At 35.3% G+C, this 7,713-nt stretch overlaps 1 long non-coding RNA gene across 1 annotated transcript; it reads right to left on the bottom strand.

Moving 5' to 3' along the window:
- Positions 1-250: 250 nt before the first annotated feature.
- Positions 251-7,452, bottom strand: LOC104463014. The gene is made up of 4 exons (XR_727562.1): positions 7,379-7,452; positions 5,764-5,854; positions 2,478-2,612; positions 251-451 (listed from the first exon to the last, which is right to left on the bottom strand). It is a non-coding gene; the product is annotated as an uncharacterized LOC104463014 (long non-coding RNA).
- Positions 7,453-7,713: the final 261 nt, after the last annotated feature.

Below are 7,713 nucleotides of genomic sequence, written 5' to 3'. Positions count from 1 at the left end.
CACCCTCAACACAACAAACTAGGGAACTCAAGTTCTAACACAAGTGTTTGAGTTCCAACCCAGGAAGGGAGAAGATAAGTAAACCACATTTTAAATTAGTCAACCATTGTTGGGTGGGAGGGGGCAAGACGGATAAATGGTTTCAGATGTTACAATGCCCTCAAAGCAAGGAGCTGAAATGTATAAGAATACAGAAATAATGTGTTTAAGCTCTACTTCACAGTAGCGGAAGAAAACACAGAACAAGATGAAAATATATGTATAGCTTTACTGAATTCTCTTTTGAATACAAAATGTCTGTTGTATTGGATAAGGCAAGAATGTCCATGTTTTGTTTGTATAAATATGTGCAAAATCTTTTACAGCTTTTAAAAATAAATTAGTGTTCTGTTCTCTTCTTGTTCTCCTTCCTTATTTTTTTGCTCTTTCCTGCTTGTTTAGGCGATTCTTCCTGAAAAAAAAAAACAAAAACATTTCAAAACTTAATCAACATTCTTATATACTGTAAGTATTCTCTCAAGGTCACCCACGAGAATGATATTTAATATGAACAGTGTTCATAGTTCACTGGGATTTGCAAAAGATTTGAATTGTTAGAGCAGATATTAGGAAGAAATTTTTCGCTGTGAGGGTGGTGAGACACTGGAACAGGTTGCCCAGGGAAGCTGTGGATGCCCCATCCCTGGAGGTGTTCAAGACCAGGCTGGATGAGGCTTTGAGCAACCTGGGCTAGTGGGAGGTATCCCTGCCCTTGGCAGGGGGGTTGGAACTTGATGACCTTTAAGGTCCTTTCCAACCCAAACCGTTCTACAATTCTATGATAATTTGTCTGCTTATCTTGCTATTTAAAAACTTCTGCCTTCAGCAACGATAAAATTATAGACATAGCTATGCCAACAGAAGTATATAATGTAAAAATAATCTAAGCCATTCCCAGTCAAGGAATACTTCTACACTAGACTGCAAAACTGCTTCTAGTGTGGATGTGGCTTTATCAGTACAATTAAAACCTCTTCCCTAAGTGAACCAAGCCTACACTCAGAAAAACGAAATTTTGCCAGTCTTGCTGGATCAACATTGTAAAGTACAGCTTACTCAGTCTGACAATTCCGAAAAACAAGATTTTTCTTCAGTAGGCATTCACTGCAAGAACTGCTCAAAATGGTGAATGAATCTGCCACTACATCTGACAGAACCTGGGATATTTTCATCTTCTCCCTTCTACCTCTTACACATGGGAGGGAAACAGACCCTAACATGATGTTTGAACTCTGCTATTATGAAGAGACTTAGCTAAAATAATGTTTTTTCCAAGAGCCGCATCTGTAGTACTACAATAATAATAACCATAAGTTCCATCTGTTATTTTTCTGATGGACACTTGTGACAAAACACATTTGTTAATACACAGTGAAACAATACAGTCTGATTTAATTTGTTTAAAAAAGGAAGTAAGTAGTTTTTGATACTAAACCTTCTCTTGAGGGTAAATGGTTAAAAATCTTCTTAGAGCTTCTGTTCATTTTACGAGCAACACATTCAAATAAGTACATTGATAAACTGCCAAGAAGGTAAATCAATATATTCAAGTACCTCTAAAATGCAAAAAGCAAATAACTGAAAAGTGCAGCAGGAAGAATGGGGAAGAACACTCAGCTTTCAGACACAGCAATCTTAGATACTTGCACATAAAAAAGAAAACTGACAGTTACATACTTTTTCAAGTACCCACTAGTAATTATTTCTTACTGTCTTAAACTTTCTATTGTTAGAAATTACACACTACAAAGTATATAGACATATCTATAGATAGACATACTATTCTGAGGATGAAGAAATGTTGGAAAAACAAAAATATTGGATGAGTAAATGACCTAAGCCCCTTAAGAAGTAAAATGCCATTTAAAGACATTTAGAACTTTATTTCTTGAGTTGAGTACCTTTGAAACATTTTCCCTTAATCTTTTCTAGAACAGTAAATGTTAATTTAACTTCTCCTAGTCTAGATGTTTTTTAAATAGTGTTTATCATCTGTGATTCCGAAAAGTTACTTGGGTTTAATAAAGTTTTCACTTTTTAAAACGCGTACTAGCTACAGTGATTCCCAGACTCAATCTGCCGACACACTAGAACTGGGGGCCCAGGTGAGCATGAGAAACAGCAGCTGCCAGTGTTCTGAACACACAGAAAGAGGCACCTCCCCTTCCCATCCTCCCCCAACCCGCAAATTTGTGTTCTGGACCAATGTCCTCAACTGCTGCCACCCTTCTATCACACTCCTCACACTTACAAACCAGGTCACTAACTTCTTTGGAAGTTCTTTGGGCGTTTTTGCACTGATCCCATGCATACTACCATGCATCAAAGCAACCAGAAGATGACACAGGAAGTAGTAATTTTCTTCTGGCTTCATCTAACAGTGATAATTTACACACGTCCACATACAAATGCCTTCATTCTAAGTGGCAGAAACTTACCACTGAATGTACGTAGTTGTATTCCACAAGTATATTTCTTGCACAATTATTTATATGTTTAAAACGATCTGGTCCTAAGAGAATACCTCCGTACCAGCGGGATACCACAACTAACACACTGTGGACGTTCAAAATCTGTTTGTTTTTTTTTTTTTAAAGCAAAAAGAAAGAAAGAAAACTTGTTATTTTTCACATGAACTAGTTTTACTGTTGACACCCATTTTAAACACAGAAAAAGTCTACTATCTTGCATTTTTAAGAAGTTACAGTCAGGTCTGTGTCACACATACATTATCAGATGGTAAAAACTAATGACAAGTCAGCAGCTGTGGTAAGTTTCCTTCTCCAAGCTCCTACCCAATGGTAAATTCAAAGTAAAATGAGTCAATATATCCCTCAGAAAGGGTGCAAAGTTATCTCATGTGCGCTACGGTTGCTCATCCATGTGTCAAAAGCTTCAGGCATTACTTAAAGGGAAAATTACTGAGTTACATTTATTATTCTTTGATATGATGAACTATTATTTCCAGAGAACCTCTGTCACTAAACAGATTGTCTATCCACATTTTTGGCAGTGTTGGTGGATGAGGCTAATAACAGCCAGGGGACAGACATTATACATATGAATACCTAAACTGCCATTAGCTAGTACTGTTGCCATGTGCGGGACTTAGCAACAGCACCTGGATAATACATAAAAACCTCTGCATTTTCCAGGTTTGTGTCTTAGCCCCGTACAACCGAGTAGTTGCTTTCTGAATTCAAAAAGGCATATATGTTGACACAACATGAAATTATTGCATTAATAATTAGGATGGAAAGGAATTAAAGGACTTTATATAGCTTTAAGACTGTAACAAAAATCAAATAGACAGTTAAAGAGAAGTGGTTATTTCTTTTACTGCAACTGAAGGCAAGAAACATGGAAGGCCCTCAACAGCTTTACTTTTCACAAAGTCTAAATGTGATTTGACTAGACTTAAAAACTAGAACTTATTCCGCCTTGCAGTAACTCTGTCCTCGAGATCTCCCCATCATCAGCAAACACTAGTTGCACACGGAACACCAACTAAGCATCAGAGAGAAACATACACCTTGTCAAAAAATAACATATACATTACTGCATGGAATCGTGTAGTGACTATCATCAGTTAGCATTTTTTGCTCAAATTAGTCTTGCATGATTAGTGACCATGATCCTAGATCTGTCCCTCAAATGAAGGCATCCAAAATCTCTGTGGAAGTTCTCCACTTATAAACAGCTTTCTCTCAAGTCCTGTGCAATATGCTAACACATACAGATGGCTTGGAGCCAGCCAGAGCAAACACCATTTCATTTGCATAAGGCTGAGCGAAAACACTGTAGTCTGCCAGATTATCAGGGTAGTTTGGTGGAAGTGAGAAAAATCCCTTAAGAGATAACTATCAATAAAGCATGTTAACAATCATTCTTCATCTCCATTAAAGAGAAAAATATATATATTTGACTAATCTTAACAATACTATTAGAAGATTCTATCATTGTTTGTGAAAACAGGTATGTTCTTAGAATTTTAAAATGAAAAGGATAATGTAAAAAAAAGAAAGAAGGATTGGGGCAGGTTTTGTGATATGTATTTTCTATTCCACATTTACACATCAGCAATAAAGTCTATGCATAGCAACTGTTCACAGTAAACAGGTTGCCAAACATAGTTGGGAATTTTTTTAACTCTAAGTTCAGAAGAGTTAATCTAAAATACAGTTTCTTGTAAACGGAAAATGCTATCTTGACTGAAGTGCTAGGTTTATCCAAAACAAGGTAAGATTTCTATTGCAAAAGAAGAACTGTAATTATAGCCACAATAAGTGTATTAAACCACCTAATTTTACTGCCCATATCATATGTCATAAATGTTTATAACAGAAAAACTACAAGACCTATGAACATCTAGAAATCAGCCCATAAACTATTTTGATCTTTTCCTATGGGAGAAAATTACACTTCTCTGATCCCTACATCACTACTCTTCCAAAACAAAAATATTCCCAGCAACTGGGACTACAGATGGAGAGAGATGATTTAGACACATTCACATTTGAAAGGGGAAGCTTCACGTCACTTTCTAAACTGTATTTTTATGGAATGTTAAGTGCATAGACACAGACTTCTACAACTTCCAAAAGTATACATTAACATGCTGAGAAAAAGCTGGTAAGCTCAGAACAAATTGATGGACAGTAACTGCAAAGTTGTTTCTTTACATTACTTTTATTAAAGTAAGAGTGAAAGCATTGTTGTATGTGATATATGCAAATGTATGTGGTAAGTTTTCCTTCCTAAGTCAAGTTTGAGTTAGTTAGAAAGTTTAAAAAAATTCAAAATGAAAAATGTCAAAATATTGCCACCATTTTTTTTTCCAGAAAAAAAAAGAAAGCTTTGAAATAAAAAAAAAAAAAAAAGCTTTAAAACAGTCTCCAGAAATAAGATTATAACACACTAAGCAACAGAATACACAAACAAGCAAAGGACAAGAAAAGAAAACCCTTGTTTTGAAGTGGACATCAATCTAAAAAATCAAAATTAAAAACAGTAATTAGTGCGCTGATATAGCTTACCAACTTGAGGCACTGCATCAGACGTACCCAGCTGCCCCCTGTAGTTATGATATTTCATTTGTAGTTTTACTAGGGCTTGCATCATACCAGTGAATCAAAATTTATCGATTTACATTTAGTAGCAACTTAGCTGAGGGAATATTATTTCAACACTTGAAAACTAAAATATGTCAGCATGAGGGCTAAGGACCCAGAACTGCAAACAGCACAAAGAAATGGATTAAATGATCAAAACAACCTAACTCCTTCATTCCCACTACCTTTTGCATTTGAAGCTCTACTCTGCAAGTTCAAATGTGTCTTTTTATTATGAATATTTGAGGAAACTGAATGAAAATGCTGTGCACAGATCAGTGATTACACTGTCAATCATCTTCTTCCAGTCTTCATTGTCTATATACTTTACACTACATAGTAAGCACAGAAATCAATATTTAATTTTCTTTCAAACTGTTCAAACTATTACTACCACTCATGAAACACTACTTGTTTCTATGATCCAAGACTTGGAAATCCCAATTTACATGCATGCAACAGTGTGTTTTTTCTTTCACCTTTAGGAAAGTAATCAGCTATTTGGCTAAGAGAAGACCAAGAATTAAAATAATCTTCTACAATTTTATTTACATTGTAGTGATTTTTAAAATCTGTTCAAGACTGCCAGAAGTCAAAGATTAATTTCTATAACCTGCATAAGATGAAGAAGATGTCCACCTGCTGCTGTCTCCCCATCATCTTCACAATCCTGTAAGAATGTCTGCTTATCTTCACAGTATATTCTTAAAAAGAAAAAAAAAGAAAGAAAATTTTTAAAATTAGCATAGAATAGATTCAAAAAATGTCAACCAACTAACATTTTGACATGATTATGAAGTCTCAGATCTTCCATACACATGTGTAACAATTCTACTTTTCTACTATGGACATTTACATGAAAACAGGATGAGGCTTAGGGTAAACCACAGATATTAATCTGTGGAGTAGAACAAGATTTGAGAAGCTTTTACACTGACTTTAGCGACCTCAAGTTAACTCCAGACTCATTGCCAGTATGAAGTCCCTAATAAGAAAAATCCTTGTGTTTTTAGCCTAATAATTACACCTAGCTGAAGCCAACTCTATCAGATACAGGTTCAAATCACGGTATACACCCAAAAGCTGGAAGAACTTGGACAAAAATATTATGACTGATTAGTTAGGTCTGTAATTCAGTAGCAGCATGAAACAAGTACTGAGATCTGCCTTCAGATTCTCCATGTCATCTCCTTCCTCAGGTGGCAGTCCAGGAAAGTTCAGGGTGTATTGTTTCATATAAAGGACAGCTGCCTGGGACTAACTTTCCAGAAGTAATGCTCAGAGGTCTACTGTTTGCTACCGATTGATTTCATAACTTCCGAACTTAGTGAATACACATGTGATACAGTGACAAAGAGGCTTCTGGTAATAAATGACAAATATGAAGCAATAAGTAAGTTTCTGTTGCATTTCTGAAGTGTATTTAGATAGCATGAGTGAAAGAAGACACATGACCATCAGCAACAACAGAAATCCCCTCTTCACAGAAACCTTTTACTTAGGTAGACTTTTTGGTAAAGTAAGATTTCACTTGCTCTCCTTTTGTGTTTAATTAGGATCACACTAGGATGTGTGTGAATGGATCAGTGTCTATACATGGTTTTTCAGTAATAAAAGGGGCTCCCTTTACTGTCACTTACATTCCTCAGAAAACCTACATCACTATCTGGACTGAGACCAATTCATTTCACACAAACCATGTTCACAAAAGTTGCCAGAGACAGACTATTGCCAAACTCATTTTTACCTGTTTCTCATTTTCCCTGAAGTTTCTCGTATTTCAGCTGTAATTTCATATGCCAAATGTCAGCATCAGGCTTTCAGTTTCAACTCTTATTTCAACTAAAATTTTTTATCTGTTTCTAAATATAAGGTTGGAGGAAAAACAAAGTTACTTTGCCCAAATAAAAATACATTAAGTACAGGACAATGGAGGATTACCATGCTCATACCTACTATACAAAGTATAACAACACATGCTCAAATACACTTTTAGTCTTTTTTTATTCCTAATGCTACTTTATTACCTTAACATGTTTCCTACTATACATTCTACTTTCTTGACCTCAAATTCAAACAAAGCCTAAAACCTTTACCATACAAATAGGCAACCTAAACCCATAAACATTTAACAGCAAGGAATTTCTTTGATGGATTTTATTTTTCTCATGTCCTGCAGTCATTTGTCAAAGAACATTGAAAAAAAAAAATCACTATTCATCTCTCACCTGTATGCATATATGTTGTGGGTAGCACTTGCAATTTTCTTATTCTCATACAATTTTTCAAGAACTCTCTTTACCTTTAAAAAACAGAAATAAGCTGCCTTTTATAACAGGGATTTCATACACACAATCTCAATATCTCTGCTAAATAAACATCTCCCTCTTAATACTATAATGAAACAGTTTTACACTTTGACATAACACAAATTCAATATTCAGCATGATAACTCAAGAAGCAGCTTCTCAGTATCCTCATGCTAGTTTCAAATAATTTTTTCTGTGATACTGAAAACAGCTGTTTCTTGAATTCGTGTACATTCACGTTATTGCTGAAGAGC

Source organism: Pterocles gutturalis, unplaced genomic scaffold (assembly GCF_000699245.1).
Source record: "Pterocles gutturalis isolate BGI_N339 unplaced genomic scaffold, ASM69924v1 scaffold12397, whole genome shotgun sequence".
NCBI classification, from domain to species: Eukaryota; Metazoa; Chordata; class Aves; order Pterocliformes; family Pteroclidae; genus Pterocles; species Pterocles gutturalis.
Note: the sequence above shows the minus strand (reverse complement) of the source record. Positions and strands in the feature narration are given on the sequence as shown.